At 41.6% G+C, this 19768-nt stretch overlaps 1 long non-coding RNA gene across 1 annotated transcript in view; it reads right to left on the minus strand.

The window, feature by feature from the left end:
• Window positions 1-18593, minus strand: part of LOC128627326 (uncharacterized) — a 55813-nt gene extending 37220 nt beyond the window's left edge. Inside the window, exon 1 of the long non-coding RNA XR_008391491.1 lies at window positions 18280-18593. This is a non-coding gene — a long non-coding RNA (uncharacterized LOC128627326). The remainder of the gene's footprint in view (window positions 1-18279) is intronic.
• Window positions 18594-19768: the final 1175 nt, after the last annotated feature.

Consider the following 19768-nt stretch of genomic DNA (forward strand, 5'->3'; position numbering starts at 1 on the left):
CAGGCCCCTATAGCCCATATCTGGTGCCCTGCAACTTCTGGCTTTTCCCAAAACTAAAATCACCTTTTAAAGGGGGGAGATTTTAGACCATTGGTGAGATTCAGGAAAATACAGTAGGACAGCTGAGGGCAACTGAGAGAAGTGTGTGAGGTCCCTAGGTGCCTACTTTGAAGGGGAATGAGGCGTCATTGTCCTATGTATAACCTGTGTACAATGTTTCTTGTATCTTCTTCAGTAAATGTCTCTATTTTTCATATCGCATGGCTGGATACTTTCTGGACATACCCATAAATGCATATGTACACACACAAATGTGTACAAATAAACTCAGGAGGTTCACAAAGCCCCAAGCTCACCTCTGGATGCTTACCAGGTCCATTAACCCCAGATTAAGAAATTCTTTCCCTCTTCTGAGTAGAAAGTACTACTTTTAATACCTTTAAAAACTTAGAATCTAAACTAGATTTAATGATGTAATACCTAAACTTCAGGGGGAAGCAATTTCAACAGCTCGGATAAATTAAGCCCTAATCAATAATTCAATATTTTTAACATGTGTCAAGTAAAAAAATTTACAGGAGAAATTTAAACCTCCATGTATTTTACTACCAGTTCCACAAACGGACATGGAATATCTTTTCTCCTAACATGGAGATGGCTCAGCAGTATTTAAATGATTCTTTATTCCAAGTCATATAAATGTGCACCAGATGTATCTTTTGTAAATGTTATGTTTTTCAACTCCTCAGCATTTGCAAGTAGTTGAAAGTTATGTCAAGCATGCTTTAATGGGGCATAAAAGTGTATTGTATTCAAAGAGATGGCACAACTCTGTAACAGGTGAAAATACAAATGTTGTCAATGTATACATTTTCATTTTATTGATTTATACCACATCATAGAATGCCTTGTGTTCTTCTTTACATGGAAGTTCTACCTCAGTTGAAATATAAACATATATTTAAAAATCATGCTTACATTAATGGATTCTCTAGATTACAGAAAATTGAAAGGACAGAAATTTATGACAGAAGGCAATTTAAGATCAACTAAATCCAACCCTGATTTGCCAAATGACAAAATTGACACCGAAAGGGTTACATGAAACAACCAAGTCACTAAATTAGTTGTTGCTCAGTGTATGAATGTATATATCTGTAAATTCAAGGAACTTTACTGAGCTCTTTATTCTATTTATCTGGACTACCTAAATAGAAGGAAGATGAGGAGGAGGAGGAAGAGGAAGAAGAAACAGGAAAATATATATGTAATTTATTGATTTCTTGGACATACTGGGAAGAAACAGACATGATCTATATTTTTTAAACTGTCAAATTATCTCATGGGAAGTAAATATAGGAAATTAAATGCCAATTGTTAGCATTAAAAATTATCAAAGAATATCATCATACTATTTCTTTAATATTAAATTCTCATAGACACTAGATTCACTTTTTTATTTTTAATACAAAAGATAACCTAGTATATTCCACTCAGAACATTTTCTTTGAGGTTGGATACAACAAAGATGTTTAGGAAGTATATTCAAGTCAGATGTAATTGACAGTTTATCTTGGATAACCATAGATTTTTAAATAAAAGTTAACAGACTTATAACTTATGGTGAACTTGGTTTTTTAATTTTTCATTTTTTTACTACAAAGATAATAAACCCTATCCCAGGTCGTTCCATATGACTTTTTGACATTTCTAAGCTAAGTACAGCATTTAAGGATGTGTATCTGCTTATTCTGATTTTACCTGGGCTCACTTTTCCTACCTTGGGTTTCTTTTTTTTTTTTTGGCATGGATTTCTATAAACTACCTTAAGCTGTTTCTTGGAATGAGTCAGAATATTAATTCATTAATTACTAATTAATTAATGGGTGAAAGTCATTTTGCTGGAAGCCCAGTAACCTTTTTACTTTGACCTTCACAAATAATATTTTGCCCTTTAGGGGCCAGCAGCAGCAATGACTTCATTTAGACGAGTCATTATTGAGTGGAACACTGGTGTTTCTCAAAGTTCCATAACTGGCTCTATGGAACCCCAAACAAAACCTCCATTCCCTCTGTCCGGAAACCAGCATTTGCATGCTCTGCTCCTGAGTCCTTGTAAGGAGGAGCCTCGCACAGCTTCACAGCACTCCTGTAGGGGGCACAGAGTCATGCCTCACTGTTTTATCCTGGGCACCCTGAAATAGCTCCAAGACCAGTCAGGAGGTTTAAGACAGTGGCTCTGACTCCGGCTGTGAGATGTCCACACTGCTCCTGCAAAGATATCTGTGAGCCTGAGGACACTGAGGAGCTGAACCCACCGAAGCAGTTCACTGGCTCTTCCATCAGCCTGGAAGCAGGGACAATCCCCAGAGTCAGTAGTCACCATCATGTTTAGGAATTGTGCTTCCATGCAATAGGATATTTTCTTCCACAGAGTGCTCATATACAGAGAAGCTGGCAGGTTGCTACATGTATATTTAACATAAGAGTTTACAGAGGTACACACATGCACTTTTTGAGACCCTATAACCTGCTATACTTCATTGTAAATGTACCATCCAAACCAAATCGTAATCATCATTCCATTTTCATACGGTGAGCCTTATTGTGCTCTCATTATCACGTAAATCTGAGAGATATGGCTGACTGTGGTAATGGTGTATAAAGGAAGCCTTAACAGCCTTTACTATCCCTGTTTTGATATGAGACTAGTAGGGCACTGCACTCGTAGAAATCACCTTACTGCTTTCCCAGCTATCACAGGTGGCCCCAAAGGGGAGAAAGAAGCAGGAGCCCCCCAAAATTTGGAAAGCTGTTTTATTAAAAGCACTTTGTCTCTAAGAGACATGACTGATGTCCAAAACTGGGTACCACCACATCGTGACTTTGGGCAAGTGACTAAGCCCCTAGATGCCTCAGCTGACTCATCTGTCAAAACCTGAGTACAAGCTGTACTTTAAAGGGTGCTTAGAGACTTAAGTAGGACAACACCCATAAGATGCATGTTTTAATACCTGGTACGTGGTAAGTCTTTAGTAAAATTGTGTCATTATCATTATTGTTGTTATCATTGTTGCTATTATTATAGAAATTCTCTTTTGAGTCATTAGGCATGAAAAATGAAAAAAGATTTGCTTGGAAAAGTTTACCTTTTCTCATCTCCCCATATGGAGAGAGTGAGCACAGGCTGCTAAGTTCTGGCAGATCATTCTCCCTCCAGCCCATTCGGAGGATGAGAGCGAAGAGAGTGCCCAGGGCCCAGGCTGCAACCCCGCTGCCTCTTGTCAGCCACAGCTGTGCAGTCCAGCTACCTGCCCTGAGCATGGCTACCATGCTCCCATGAGAAAATCCAGACCGAGTGTGGTAAGAATATTTTCAGAGGAATCCAGAGGGAAATCTCAGAGGTTGCCCTTCTCCCTGGTTTTCCTTCCAAGAATCCCTTCCATTTTGGTTCCCTGAAGGGAACCGAGGTAAGAAGGGAAAATCCCATCAAACTTAAAGTGATACTAAAGTGGTATCTGTTGGGAGATTGAGGTGGTGGGGAGAGTCCATACTAAGCAATTTCACTCACCTCCAGTGTATCCCATTAACAACTTCTACTCTATAAAGAACATGGCCCATTAGAACTGAGAGCCAACAACAATGGTTGGCAAAGAGACCGATTCTTCACATCCCTTATTCCACTTCTACCCACTCCTCCTAAGTTTCTCCAAAATGTTGGGAAACCAATTTAATGCTTTCTTGATGCCAGTATAGACCTGTGACACCTTTAGAGCATAAATATTGGCACAAGAAAATTTAAAAGTAGACAACAAATTTGCATTTGATACTTAATGCACCTACCCCTTAGTAAAATGTATATAAAACTTATTTCTCTTCTCTCCAAAACATTTTAGCTGTTACCAATGCCACTGAATTTACCAAAACTGCAAGCTAAAATCACCTCATTAACACAGACAAAACTGGTTCTACAATGACTCTAAGATTCAAGAGACAAAGTGAATGTGTGGCTTAGGGCCTCTGTGGAGTTTTCTATGAGTGTGAGGAACTTGCTTTAAGTTGTACTCTAGCAGCTTCCACACCCACCACAAAAACGCGCACACACACATATACATATACACAGTGTTGGAGCCAGGCCTGGTGGGTTGGTTCCATTTAATAGACAGGAGTGAACTCTGGGTGGCCTAAGGAAGGGAAAAAAGATAAAGACATGGTCACACCCATGCTCTCTGAAGGGTTGTTCATGTAATCACAATTTGGTTTTTGTTGTCTACTGATTTGATTTTCAAGAGCATCTCATCATCACACTGGATCTACGGCCTTACAAATGAGACCTTTACTTCCAGCTAACACAATGGTTGCTAATGTAGCCAATACACCAAAGTCAGTACTGGAAAACAGCATTATTTTCAAGATACTTTATAAATATTATAAAGCATATTTTTTAAAAATCATGTCAAAACTGTTTTTATGTCTTGGACTTTTTCTTTTCTTTTTTCTAAGGCCTATGTACTTGGGGCTAGGGGGCAGTTAATAGTAGCCAGTTCTGATTGGCCAACATCTGTTTCTTTATAGGAACCTTACTTGCCAAGTAGCTGGACAGCAATACCCTTTTGGTATTCATGGAAGTACTTGCCGAACAATAATGACAATAATTGCCTCTGATTCTTGTGTTTACAACACTGCCAAAGTATCATTAGGGCCTTATTTATAGATAATAATGCTTATTAATCACAAGTATTTGAATTTTGGAATGTATTAGATTAATATTCTTTTGTACCTCAGTTCTGTACTAATGCTGTGAAAGACATTCACTGAATGAGACTCGTTGCCAATGCTTATTTTGAGCTGCAAAATAATGTGTGTAATTTGCAGGTGAAAGATAAAGAAATTACTGGCTACCTCTCAACAGCCTGCATCGTGATCAACAGCCAACACCAAGAATTAAGCCCTCACTCTAAAATGAGAAAGATAAGAAGCAAAATAAATATCCCTGTAGGTATTATTTCCAAAAAATCTTGTAAATTCTTATGACAGAAGAACTTCCTAATAATAAGTCTATTATCTTGTTTTGCCATAAATCTTCAGTGGATGGCATCAATTTATTGAAAAGGGTCTGGGGTGAAGAATAATTAGTGATTCAGTAAAAATTCATATTGCCTAACTTTTTGGAAGCTCAAAGAAAAAAGTACCATAGAATGACTAACAGTTGTAACCAACAAAAGTACAATCTTTGGTCTAACTGCCTCGTTTTTAACATCCTTCATTCATTTATTCATTAAATCTTTTTACATATTGAATTTCTGTGCAAATAAACATTAAACCAATGAAGTACTTCCCTATTTTTATGTGCATCTAGAAATTGAAATCGTTAAAAATTTCAAGAGGTTATCATACTTTTTCTAAGATTAATACAAAACCATAATTTCTGTTAATGTAATAAAATGACTTTATAAACATAAAATATCACCAGTCCATAGTTTTCACCTGGCCACTCCCTCCTGAAATTATAGTAAATATGAAGTCAGGAATGTTTTCTTTTTATCTAGCATATGATTTTGTTTGTTCTTGAATTATTCACCCTTTATGTGTGAAAATAATACTTCAGGTGATTAATTAGATGAATGCAAGATACAGTGACATAATTTTCCAGAAATATTTGAGAAAGAAAGCAAAGTATATTAATATAGTTCTAGGTGCCACTTTAAAAATAATATTTGTGACTACATAGCTTTTAAAAAAATTATCTGTGATTAATGTTTACTAATATTTTTAGACTAAACCCAAACAATGCTTAATTTTATCCTACTCTACCAAAGACCACTTCTAAATAGTGTATGGGTCTAATAACCACCTACAATATATGAACACTGTCCTCTCTCATTCTCTCCATTCTTGTCCCCTACAGGAAGTAAAGGGATTGTACCTTTCAATTCACCAAATCACACTGAGAAAATTGTCTTCCCTAAAAGACCCTTGAAAATGTGTTCAGCTAACATTTCCAAGCCAGAGCATACAAGGAGACTAAGATTCTAACTCATTAAATGTATAATGTTAACATTTCAATCTATTGCTAAATGTAAATAACCTTAGCAATCCCAGCTGGACTATTTAATATTAATTTAAAGTATTTTATAATATGTGAGTGTCTCCTCTCATGGGGCTAAGTAGAAAGGTGAACAATTATCTAATAACTTCAATCAATGTACTCAGCCAAACCTGGCAAGTCAGGCCTCTTAACTCTCTCTATTTAAATCTGGTAAACGTCTCAACAGGAGGTCCATTCAGGTGTGTTTCATCTCTCATAACCCTGGGGGAATGAGGAGTCAAGCAATAGCTTATAGAATCAAGCTATTACTATTGCTGTCTTATAAACTGAATCGCTACAGAGAGTCAATATAGATTATCCAAATTTCACCATGTCCTTTTTTCTGTTCTTAATAGGTAGGTGGAAGAGAAAGCAACAATATCTGAAATCTCCAAATCCTTCATTCAATTCTCCAGTTTATTTTGCTTTTAGTAGACATTGCCTAATTCTCTCTTTAAAAGTCACTAGTAGTGGCTGAGGAAAGAAAATAAACATTTCGAGAGAACAGATATACCTTACCTCAATGTGTGACAATGATGATGTCTAAACATTGAGGCTGAATACCCGAACTCCCCCTTGGGTGTCTCTCTGAACCTTAGCTTCACCCAACTGTTTATAGATTTAAAAAGGAAAGAAAGAGAAAAGAGAAAGGGGGAAAGAGGGAAGGAGGAAGAGAGGGAGGCAGAGAGGGAAGGAGGGGGCAAAATTGGAAGTTTATGAAGTTAGACTTTAAATTTGAGAACATTGAAAAGATAACTCACAATGAAAATAATTTGACAGAATAACTTGTACTCCACCAACATCCTAGCAGTTTTCTGAGCCCAGTTAAATATGAAACTTGAGATCTGTCAACATTTTATAGTTTCCCTGAGTTAATAAGCATTTTTCCTTATTTTCCTTAACTGTCAAATATTTTAATGAAATTTAATCTCAGATGCTTACATTCTGGGAAGTTTTATTTGCTGTATTATACTTCTGCCTGCTCGCAAGCCATAGAATGCCAAAATATTCATTCATACAAATCTTTCTATGTGTCTAACTTGAGCCTACTGTATCTGCTTCAATAATTAAACTGATATAAAAAAAAAGATTTTACATGTTTGTAGAAAGTAACTCTTCAGCTCAATTTTTGAATGAACATTGTGCATTTTAAAAATCATTATATAGCCTATGTTTCCTTAAGTCACGTCACACCATCAGAAAACTTCCCAAAATAAAAGGCCAACTTATTTTCGCAGTTGATTTTAAAAGACATCTATAATAAAATGTTAGCATCTCTTTCCAAGTAATAGTCATTTCAAAGACTTTCACTTGTAGTATTACCATGGTTTTAACTTCAAGCATTTTAAGAGACTAAGAAGCTAACCTCAAAAAAGCAGTTGGACTAAAACTGATTTTAATTTTCACAAGCTCATCACTAATATTTAGACACTCCTGATGAGTCATCAGTCTTTCAAATACGGTCTCTGAAATAAATAAGCAATAAATTACATGTGGGAATAAGTGCCACCATAAACATCATATATGTTTTTCAGTAAATAAATATACATTTATATAAATGAAGGAAAACCAACAAAATATTTTATAATATTATTAAAAGTAAGTCTCATTACATGAGAGAGCTCCTTCTATCACTGTTTTCAAGGAAATTTCAAAACTTCATTTTTTTATTCCTTTATCAACTAAGACAAATAACTGATAAGGTATAACATTCAATTATAATGTTTCTTTACATTTGCTCAGCACAAACAAGCATTGGATTCCCGCCCATGTATTCATTTTAACTGTATTATTTTAACCCCCAAAAAAGTCTTTGAAAGTGAAAGATTTAAAAAACTTACAAGAAGCATGTAAGTGACATGTCATCCCATATTGCACATCATTTCAAGGATAAACATATGCTTCAAATTTTTTTTTACATTTTGAATTATCACTAAACTACTAAATGTCTTTTATTGGTATAAATGACCATAAAATTAAACTACTTATAAATATTTCCTTTAAAGTAGAATGGAAAATAAAATTAATGTTCTCTGTTATTGTGTTCAGAATTTAATTTTTGTTCTGTCAACAGTATTTAATTTGCAGGGAAGAAAAAGGCAAAAAGAACCACTGATTTTTTTTTTTACAAAGTGTGCTTATTTTAAATGCGTGTTCAAAAATATGATGCTTTTTATTTTATGTAAAATGTTAAGTTCATAGTACTTTTAAATAGGGTGTGCTTAAATATAAATATTATACATGTATTACTTATCAATTTCTGTGGTGTCATTTACAGTTGGCACCACTCAGATTTCAATAGAAATTTTGAAATTTGTGTTAAGACCATTAATATATACTCATTCTTCTCTTATTTTAAGACTGCCGGTTAAAGAACGTATTGTTAATCACAGAAGTTTGGTGTATCACACATGGACTTGTTACACGCAAATGCATTCAGCTGAGACGCATATGATTATTGTGTTATGTACATAAACATCTACCCTTAAGCATATTACATTTACATCCTGTGTAAATGTGTACATTTCCAGAGGGCACCATGCTACAGGAAGAGGAGGAGTGTCTCGGACTGCCATACAACTAACATGTTGTACGCAACTCACATGTTGTATGGCAGTCCTGTTTTTCATTGAGTGCTGTTTTCCATGAAAGTAATTAGGTTTTTTTTTCAAAGGTGGGTGTTTGTAGACGTGCTTTAGTTATTTACTGTTTTCCAAAAGGCTAGTTTTATAACCTTATGCCCACATATGCTTTAAATCAATGAGTGATACCCTTCCCTTCACCTTTCCCTTCTCTCAAGAAAGCCTATGGGAAAACAGCTTGATAAATAATTCAAATAAAAGCTAAACTTTGATTCTAAAAACAAAAACTCATCAGTTTCATCATAAACATTTTACCATTAACATTCTTTATTAAAGTTTACCATCTGCAAATTATCTTATGAAAAGGAATGGTCAAAACTAGACGGGGTGTTGGCTGGTGACGGTCTCCTGAGGTGAACGTGTGCAGATTTTACTGAGAGCCCTCCTCCAGGACAGGCGGCCTTGTAAAAAATTACGGTTAATAGTAAAACCATCTAATGTTAACAAATCCAAGAAAAATATAGAGAGACTACTAGTATTTCTAAATTATTGAAAATCACCAGATACAAACAGTAAGGGCCAAAAAAACAACTAAAAGTATAAAGTTTCTGTTTCGTATCCTCTGAATCTCATGTTATCAAAAATACAGTTTGGTAATCGGGCTCATATTTTCCGTGATGCGAATTTTCACCGTTTTCTGAATTCTCTCTGCCCTGCTTTCCCCTGAGAGTTGAATGGTCTGGATGGTGCTGGTTACTGTTTTCAAAAGAAGGAACTTCATTTGGCCCAAGTTCTTTTTTTTTTTTCCTACTAGACTGTTTTTCTGTTTTCTAATGAGAGATAACTGACAGCTCTGTTTTGTAATGAAATTATGGAAATCTCAGACTGATGGAAAGGGGAGTCATTATTTCAGAACTGAAAAGGTGTGGGTGTCTTTATCTTCCCGCCCCCAAACTTCCCATTACTGGAAAGAAGCCAGTAAATTGGGAAGAAGCTGCGGACAGTAGCACATAACAGGACAGCTAAAGAGACTCCCCAAAAGCCATTTTTAATTGGTTCCTGCTGCCTCCCTATGCCTCCAAAAATAAAAACAACCTCCATCCAAGCAATGTCGAAGGCAAAGACAAAAAGGAAGCAGATACTCAAGCCCCTGGAACGTGGCTTCCCAGTGGAGGAAATCCAGTTTAAAAGAGCAAGCTGGGAGGTGGAAAAGCTCTCCGTGGCATTTCTGTGCGAATATTGTCCCTTTCAGCCTTACCCTCGCTCACGTGAGACAGGGTGTCAATGAATATCCTCGGACCACAAGAGGGATCTCTTTTGAAATCAGAAGGGACGGAGGCAAAAGGACAGTCGCGGGTGGAGAATGGGGGTGGAGGGAGGGAAGGGGAAGGTGCGGGGGTGGGGGGAGGAATGAGCTCCAGGGCCGGTTCAGACCGCACAGCTAAGAAGGTTACGCGGGCACCGCGCGCCGCTGCCCCTCCTGCCTTGCCCTGCGCGCGCACCGCACTCACCCGCATACCCGCCCTCGCCCACGTTCGCACCGCACCACGCTCCGAGCCTCTCTCCTCGCCAGACTACAGAGGTGCGCTCGCCGTAGGTGAGGCGGCCCAGGCCCGTGGATCGCACGGGGCAGCTCTAGTAGCCCCGGAGCCCGTGGGTGGGGAACAAGGCGCATCGCAGCTGGCACCTACAGGGGCTGCGGGCCTCGTAGAGGCAGAAGCAGAACGGTGGACCCCCTTCGGGTAGGGACCGAGGAGGGGTGACACCGCTGCATCCCTCTGCGATCTCTGCTCCCACTCGCTGCTTCTCCGCCTCTAGGGACTCGTGTTTGGAAAAACAGAAGGTTCCGAAGCCTGCGCCAGGTGCACAGCGAGCTACCTGGGCCAGCACGAGGGCGACGCGGAGAACCTAACCCCCCCCCCCACTCGCGGGCGGCACGCAGGCTCCTCTAGTGCCGGCCTGCAGGGGGCGACGGCGGGTTAGCGCCCTGCGAGGACCTGGCCCTGAGCCGGGTGTACTGGAGGGCCCCGCGGGACTCCCGCACCAAAGCGGGTTGCCTCTGAACCTCTCTGAAAAATCACGTGCAATCCCGAGGATTAGGGCAGTTGTCACACTTGTCACCAACAAGGCGTCTCTTTCCAGTCCGTGCGACTTCAGGAAGCCTCCCTCTGCTGAGAGTTTGCCTCCAGGCTGCTGGCTTAATCTCTGCTCCGGGGTAGGGAAGGGGGAGTTTTCGTTTTCTGCCCTCTCAGAGCGGTGTACCGCACCGGGCAGTTTCCTACACCTTGGGGGACAAAGGCAGATGGAGTGCGAGCTTTACTCCCTGTCTGGGACTACCCAAAAGTACCAGAAGTCTCACTGCCAAGCTTCGCCCTTGGCTTCCTCAGCAATCATTCTCAAAAGCAAGCCCCTTCCCTGGCCTAAGGGGACCCAAGGCCGCCTAAGACACAGCACCGAAGATGCAGCGGGCCCTGGGCTGGGGGCCTGCAGAGACCTGTGAATCTGTCCTCGCCACTCCCGGACGCCCACCCATTGCCCAGCTCGGGTGCTGCACCCTGCGCCCCACCCACGGGGACTTTTGTTGGAGATGGAAAATGGGGCCTTCGCTTCGAGTTCGAGTCCTTCCAGGGCACCTAAGGGGACTTCATCCGGCCCAGGAGCTCCGCAGGCGACCAGGACCAACGGTGCCTTTGGGATCGACCTGATTCTTGTGAAACCTCAAACTGCGGGCTGTCCATGTCCCTTTCTCACTCCAGAAGTTCAGCTGAGCTTTGCATGATGATTGTCCCCGGTCCTGAGCCGGGCCCAGCAGCCAAGCCAAACCCAGAGGTGTGCTGATTTTTTTTTTTTAACCCACATCTTATAAATGTGAGATTTTTATCAGGTAGCACAGATTACTTAAAGCGTACCATTTCCCCGCGATCCAATTTTATTAGGATTTACTCTCATTTGTGCTCGGCTTCTCTGGGGAAATAATGCTTTGATTAATGTAATCCTTGCCCGGTATCCGCCACATGCCCCTCGCCCCTCTCCCAAGAGAAAGGGCCTGTTTGACAAACAATAACAGAGCAGCTACTCTTGCAATCTGCCCGCACCTTTGGGGTGGCTAGGGAGGAGGTGACACGCGTTTGCTGGCGGTTCGGTAAATGCAGCGGTGAGAGCAGTGCTCGGGCTCTGCAAGGGGAAGGGACGTTGAACTTTCCAGAGGCAGAGCCCCGGGCTCCTAGGCGAAGGTCCTTATGCGGAGGCGCCCGGGATGGGGTGTATGTGCGCGCCTGCCCTTTACTTGCTGGAGTGTCTGCCTCTTTGTCCCCCGCCACAGGACTCCACGACGGGGACTTGCACGCTCTCTGTGAGCAGCCCCGGACCCAAGGTGCGTCCACAGCGCCCACCTGCGGCCCCAAACCATCTCGAGAGCAGATCTTCAGGAATAATCGGGCAGTAACTTGGGGCGCCCTAAAGCTACCAAAACCTCTGCTGGAAACCTAGAACATATGACCATCCTCAGGGCAAGCATCCATCCACGCGCCCTTGCATACAATACAAATCCATGGACACAGGCACCGACTGCCGCGCCCCTCCCTTGCCTGGGCTGAGGGCAGCAGTGGAGAGGGCTTCCCTGCAGTCCCTCCTCCTACTCAGCCCGCTTCTCCTCCTCAAAAGGAGAACATTGAATTATGAAAAAAAGTGCAAAGGAACGAAATCCCAGGTTGAAGGCTTCTGGAAACACTCCTCTGGTCCCCGTCCCTGTCCTGCTGCCCCACCTCCACCGTCCTCAGCTCGAGAAAGGCGGGGGACTAGGCGGTGTGAGGGGTCCTGCCGGGCACTGCCGGAACAAAGCCCACCGCGGCATCCTGCAGCCAGGCACCGAGCTGGTGACAAAGGCATATATATGTACTCAGTGACCCGATAAGATGACTCAGCGTTTACCTCTTCACTGTCCCACACTCCATCTTCCTCTCATCCCTTTCTGTCCCGAGTTTCCTCCATCTCTCCCTGCTTTTTTCTCCACCTCGCTCCTTTTACCTTATCCCCTTCTCCCTTTGCCTTTTTTCATCTCTTTCCGTTTTTCTTTTCCACGGAAATGCAATGCCAATTCGACTTCTGAAGGCCGCTCTGCGTGCCGAGTGCTTAGAGAGAGGGGGGAAAAGAGTAATGGGATCCTCCTAATTTTATTCTGCAAACCATGTTCTAAATAACATGCAGTGCAGTCTAAAGAAGTAGAGCTTGGATCTGGTACCCCCACAAGTCATTGCCTATTTGAGAGAAGTTTCTGACGATGGCCACAAACCACAGGAGACCCGGCAGGAAGGAGGCCGCCCCTGCCTCTGTGGAATGGAGACCTCAGGTGTCGGTGCCCCCCAAGACAAACCTGTCCAGGGAAAGTTCCAATCTGATTGATAAGCTTGGAAAGGAATCACTTGCCAGACCCTTGCTGTGAAATCGTAGTGCTTCTGAAATTAGGATACTTTAATAGTCACTTTTTTTCTGAGTGAAAGTTTGTTTGTTTGTGCAATGAGAATTAAAGAGAGCATAACCTATGCCATTTGGACATGCACACCTTGACTTCGTGGGGCTTCTTGCACCCTGATGTAACAATGAATTAAGATTTGTCATCTGTTAAGCACCACTCAACCTGGGAAGTCTCCCCTTGGGCTTTATTGAGTAACCAGAATATTTTGGAGGAAGGGTAAGCATTCAAAGCGATAGGAGATACAAAGCTTTTAACTTCAGACTAACAAACGCCAGTGGCATGAAGCTACAGTGAGCAAGGTCACTGAGTTCTACCACCAAAGCCTCTTTACCAGATTTGGGGGGGGCTGAAATTATACTGCTGCAAACAAACCATGGAGTATCTGAAAGTATCAATATTCATGAATATTGATACTGTATTTTTTAAGTGAACAAAACAACCACACTTTCTTGAAGACCCCTCGAACACTGACCAGTCCACATGGACCTAAGGAGGGAGCAGGACAGTGAAGTGGGAGCTTCAGCAGTCACAGGAGAGAGGACCCCACATGAGCACTATTTGGCGGAAATGCCCAAAAGAACAACAGCTTTCAGCCTAGTAAAACGCAATTTGTACCCAGCTCCACAAATAATAGCTAAGTTCAAATATTTACAAACCTAATAAAAAACACAGGTGCCAAAGTAAAAAAAAAAAAAGAGTATTTGATTTTTTTTTCCCCCACAATGTGCCACAATGTTTCTTATCCATCCTAGAGTACCGAGTCCCAACCTAGAAAGGAAGTGCTGTCTAATATATAGGAAATGGTTGGGGTTGGGAGGAAGTGTCCCTAAGGGAGAAGAGAGTTCACTTCTGGTAGGACCCCAAGCTCAAAGCAATCCAACTATCCCTCTAGCAAAGCTGAGTTAATATTTGTAGTGTTTGTTTTAAAACATACATACACATCGGACCATGGAATATTTTGCTAGCTAGGACATACCCACGTTTTTGTTAATAAATCATTATCATCAGTCTAGTCAATCAGCTGGGGCTCTACTTATCTATCCCTGTGCATTTAAATTCAAAGACCCTTATGATGGGGTCTGGGGTGGCGATATGAGGCGACGGGCAAGAATAGTGTGTTACATTGTGTCAGCTATGGCTTCCCTAGCAATTGGTAGCTTTCCCTAACAGACTTGTCAGACGCACGCATGCAGCTAGAGTGGGCTAAATGTTGGAGATGGGTTGTTTCAAAAGTATATACTCCATAACCAACTTATCATGGCTTCTCAAATTAAGTTTCCCAATCTGAACTGCCTGGTCGTCTAAAGCTGTCCTGTAAGCATGAAAAGTAAAGCTTCTTATTTTAGGGTGAGAAATTACAGTGTCTGAATTTATAATTGCCTCTTCAAACCCATCTAAGAGAACTAAGTGCCTGCTCCTTTCCTATAGATCAGATAAATCAGTTATCAAAGTGATACAAAGAACTAGAAGAACCGTCGAACACTTCAAAACACTCAGCAAGACCAGGAAACAACTCATCCACTGCTCAAGATGACATGTACTCGTTTTCACCCAAAAGTTACCATTAGAGAGCCCTTTACTTTGTATATAGCACACACTGTGGGTTGTAAGTATGCTTAACATTTTAATTTGTAAATGCTAATGGCAAGTGTACTCCTGCACAGCTAGGGTATCCAGCACCTTATCATTCTCAAATGAAAGCAAATGAATAAATACCCACTTTGTGTTTTGTGCATTTGACCCAGGTAATGTTCTTCATTCTCTCATTTGGCAAAAGCAGTTTCACCATCCCCAATGATTAAAATTTTGTAGCTTTGCCCAGCACTTTGAATCTTAATTCATACACCCAGCTCAATCGTTCCCACCGCCAAATCATTATAGAATGCTAATTCGTTCTCTATAATATATCAGTTCTCAAATTAACTTGTTGCTCTACTCAGAAGCACTATTTTCTGTTTCTTTTACTTTAGGTAACCTAAGACTATAGATATCATGAGGAACATTTTTTTTCTTTCTTTTAAAGTACTTTTGCAAGAAAAAAAAAAGAAAGTATCAGCCAAGATAGTAACAATTACAGATCCAATGAAAAAGGATACAAAAAAGTATCCTCTAAATATGTATATACAGTTATTGCCTAACTAGTGTTTTGCAAAATGTATGGCTAAATAGAAAAGTTTCCTTTCTCCTTAACAATTTTTAAATGCATTCAGCGGCCCAGGCATGCAAAGTAAGCTGGAGCTTTGAGCATTTGTCCAGTTCGTGTGGATTTCCCCCAGAAGTCTTTTGTCCAGAGAGCTTAAGAAAAAGCAATGTTTGGACTCAAACTGCAGTTTTCTCGATTTTCCACTTTGTTTTATCAGCACAAACCTGACAGTACATTTCCTGACTCTAAATGTGAGAGCTCCCAGACAAAAAAAAAAATCATGGAATTAAAATGATTTTCAGAATGTCTCCTTTGATTATTAGTCCCCATAATCTTTCAACCCTCTCAGATTAAATACCATTTAAAGCCAAACCTTGACTTTTCAAAGTTAGTTTCAAAGTAAAACTCATGGCTGGAAGCTGGTTGACTTGGAGTTGAGTTAGAAAAAGGTGTCTTCCGCCCTCTTCCTGGGAAACATTAGAGTTTCATGTCCTGTGCCCCTTCCGAACAGGCTCAGTGACACAGTCCCAGGTGCACTGAATTACTGAACAGAGGACACCAGCTTCTTACTCCCAGTCACTGATAGGCTGCCCTTTCTTAGCCATGCTCTCTAAATCTCCTTGGGAAAATTGTTAGTAACAAACTAACTCCTCAAAATTGCTCAGAATTTGCTCTTCACTATTTTAGGAAGTTCTTCATGTACCGTTTTTATCCTATACCAAAACAAAGTTGTTTCCATAGGCAGTATTTTAAAATCCCTGGTGTGGAAGGAAACCTGGTGCTCTATTAAAACTTTTCTTCACCTGTGTTAAGTAATATTATGCTAAAATTTTTCAAGCTCATAGTTACATCTAACCAATGGTTATTTTGTATTTTCTTTTCCCCACACTTTGTACAGCCACAGGAGGAACCAAGAATTAAAGTATCCATTAAATATCAAATGAAGTTAAAAAAAAAAAAGATAAAGTAAATCTCCAGGATCTTGAATTACATTTAGAAGTCAAAGTATGAGTCAAGTTGAAGAACATTCATTATATAATAGGTAATACCCTAGGATGCATTTTATTTTTTAACTCTCTCCCCCACAAATACAACCTGAATGGTAGTTTCTAAAGTATTTTATTAAATACCCTTAATAATTTTTAAAGCTTTCTTGCTTTCACAGCCCAATTCTGTTTTCCAGCTTTATATACAGTTCACTGAGAGAAACAGACAAATCCTTTAACTGTTTCTTTCAGGGCCATTTCACAGATATAGATGGGTGGGAGATGGGGAAGTCATTGTCCTCGTATTTAAAACCCTGTGTTATGCAATGAATTCACTCATTGAGAATCTGCACAGAAAGGTTTGCTCCTTTGGCATGTTTGAATGAGCAGATTTGCTTTGGATACAGCTACATTTTACCCAGTACCTGCTAAAGCGAGTCAGGGCGCCCCCTGCTGACAAGTTCTTAGTGTGATTCCTGAGCACTTGGGAAAGTTTATTTTGTTCGGTAAACCGTGTCATATAAAATTAACAACAACCAATAAAATTAGCTTGTATGTTTCAAGTGTAAAAGTCCAAAACATAATAAAGCTAGTTTTAGTGGCGCTAGAAATCTCTAGTTTGGCTTCTCCTCTTTGGCTGAGCCAAGGTCCTTTTATCTCAAGCCCAGTGCACAAACATATAGCTTAATGTGACTAGTGTTCTTCCTTTTATTTCTTTCTCTATGGCAACCAATATGCTCTGCTCAGAAATGTTCCCCATCAAGGAAACAAATGATCTTCAGGGAGCAGCTCGATATGGCATCTGGTCCCATGGAGCACAGAGAGTTAACCCCAGTCAAAAGCGAGTCTGCCAAGCACGTAAACAAGGAGTGGAAACCCCGCGATTCTTACTCCTCTCCCAACTGAAACCTCTTCCTCCCTCCTTACAAACCATTTCATTGATTTGGCATGAACTGTTGCCAAAGATACGATACTGCGAATTTTAAATTGCAAGGTGTTCTGGATAAAAAAAAGTGCAATACAATTCCAGCCATTTGAGTCTACTCCCTCATCACCCAGACACAGCTTCCTTTAAAAAGAACAAAACCAAGAAGCTTAAAGAATCCTCTCCAGCCTTATTTCATGAAGGTAAGGTGCCCGCATCAACTTGAAACTGGCCTAGCTATTTCCTCCAGCCACATTTATCTAATTAACTGCATCTAACAAGTAACTGCACACTGAATTTTTACAAAATCCAGGGAGGCAGGAGGGGGACAAGGCCAGTTGTCAAATATTAAAACCACAGTAAAATCTAGTTTGCAGTGCTCAAGCTCCAGCCCTCTTTGGGAATTAAGTGTAGGGTGTCCCCATTAGTTTTGATTGATCACCCTCTTTCTGGTGGACTTTCATGAGCAGGCTAGGTGGCTGCAGCAGAAATGGTACTAAGCCAGGGTGCACCAACTTCCTGCCTCTTCTTCCTCCCCTGCTTACATAGTCTGCAGCTTTTTGCCCTCCCTTCGCCAACCCCCCCATCCCATCCCCTGCTCTCAGCAGGGATCTCCTCACCCCAGTCCCAAGCAAGCACATACAGTTCACCATGTCTGTACGGAAAGAGGGTCTCTTCCTCTCTGCTCATTTTTATAATTCCCCAAACAAGAAATGTTCATAATACTGAACACTTTATAATTGTTTCCCCCCCTCCGTAGGGCTCCCCCCCCCGCTCGCAATCAACAATTAAAATTGATAGCACCCCCCCAAGTGCCTTGCTGTGGGAATCTTTGGAATAAGTCCATCTTTTTATATATTTGTATCAGGGCTGGGTTTTTTAATTCTCTTCCCCCAGCACACTCTCCCTTCCTTATTTAAAAACAGTTGCTCTGTGAACCCCCTCTTGTCCCAAGCAATGAAATTAAGCTCCCAAACCTACAAGAGCATTAAAGCAAGCAAGAAGAAAGAAAGAAAGAAAGAAAGAAAGAAAGAAAGAAAGAAAAAAGAGAAAACATGAAGAGAAAATGAACCACACTTACCCAGCAAACTTCCGGGGTCAGACTTTGAAATAAAAGACGTTTTATTTTTAAACGAGGTGGCGGGCTTGGGGGAGGCGTACTCTGAACTCCCCAGAACCGATGCATCCTTAGCCTTCCCTTCACACTGACTCCTCGGAGCCCAGCTCTCCACTAGTCTATTATTTTCACCAAAATATATGAAAATGTATGCAAATGAAAATCAGCACTAACTGTTCTCCCCTTGTTATATACTTTGGATTTTTTTTTTCCAGACAAAACAATCACACTCGCAAAGGGAGGGAGAGGGTGGGGTGGGGCTGGGGGTGGCTAGGGTGCGACTGGAGAACTGAGCAGAAGGAAAGGGAAGACTAAGGGGACACACCTCGGAACAGAAGTGCATTTCTGTTATCAAGGAGCACTGCGTTTTGCGGGGCGGGGGGGGGTCCCATTCGCGCACACACACACACCCTCCTTGAAAAGAAAGAAAGTGGATATGTTTGCAGAGGCGCGATCACGTTTCACCAGGCCACCTGAGACTGCTTTGGAAAGCGTGCACTGTGAAATTCATAGCGGTAATTTAGACAAAATCCTCACTGTATATTAATGAAAGACGGCCCCATGGCTCTGTTCCTATCCTCCCCATTCAGTGTAAACAAAACCACGAGACTCTCTCAGTTTTTGAGCCAGATCCAAGCAAAATCGGCAGGAAAGGAAAACACGGGGTGCTGGCACTGACTATTCAAACGTCTGCACCTGGAGATCTCAGATTTATTCAATGAAATCTGTGTTCCATCTTTGATATATACATATACGCGCGTATAAATATAAAAAGAAAGCTTATGGGGACACAAAGGAAAAATTTGTGCGGTTTGAGGTTTGGTTACCACTGTTTTTTCACATCTATACCTTAGCAATAATGGCTTTGCTGGAAAACCTACCTAGGACGGTATCTCTCCCTGGGCAAGCAAGAGCTGGACAAGATCCTACACAAATTCTACGTGTTTACTTTTAATCTGAAAATCACGCAAAGGCTGCATGGCTGCTGCTGGGTTATCCGGCTTTAACCGGGTTCACCTAACTAAGCCCAGCAGATGAATTATTCCCCGGGAGGGGAGGGCAGTTCCGTTCACAACTTAACAGGAGCCCTGGGCGCCCCGCATCCCCGTCCAGGGCCGCGACTCCGGTGCCCGCGGAGGAGAAGCCGGGGCGGCGGGCGCGGGGCTGGAGCAGCGCGGCCGTGCTGCGGGCTGCACGCACACGCACCCTCATTAAGAACGCTGTATTTATTTGAATGTCCGACTTAGGTTAGTTCATTTGAAGTCCCCGAGGAGGGTTCAATTTGCCCTTGTTTTCGTTGCCACTTTCCCTTTTTTTCTTGGTTCGCTGAGGTTCCTCGGAGCAGCGTTTCCGCTCGGCCGCGTCCCCGCCGCCTCCCCCGCCCACCCCCGCCCTCCCCCGCCCTCCCCCTTAACTCTTTCGGCCCGGCCGGGGCTGAGAAAGCGTTCGTCGT

The sequence above is a fragment of the Artibeus jamaicensis genome, unplaced genomic scaffold (assembly GCF_021234435.1).
Source record: "Artibeus jamaicensis isolate MK-2021 breed Jamaican fruit bat unplaced genomic scaffold, CSHL_Jam_final contig_384, whole genome shotgun sequence".
Lineage (NCBI taxonomy): Eukaryota > Metazoa > Chordata > Mammalia > Chiroptera > Phyllostomidae > Artibeus > Artibeus jamaicensis.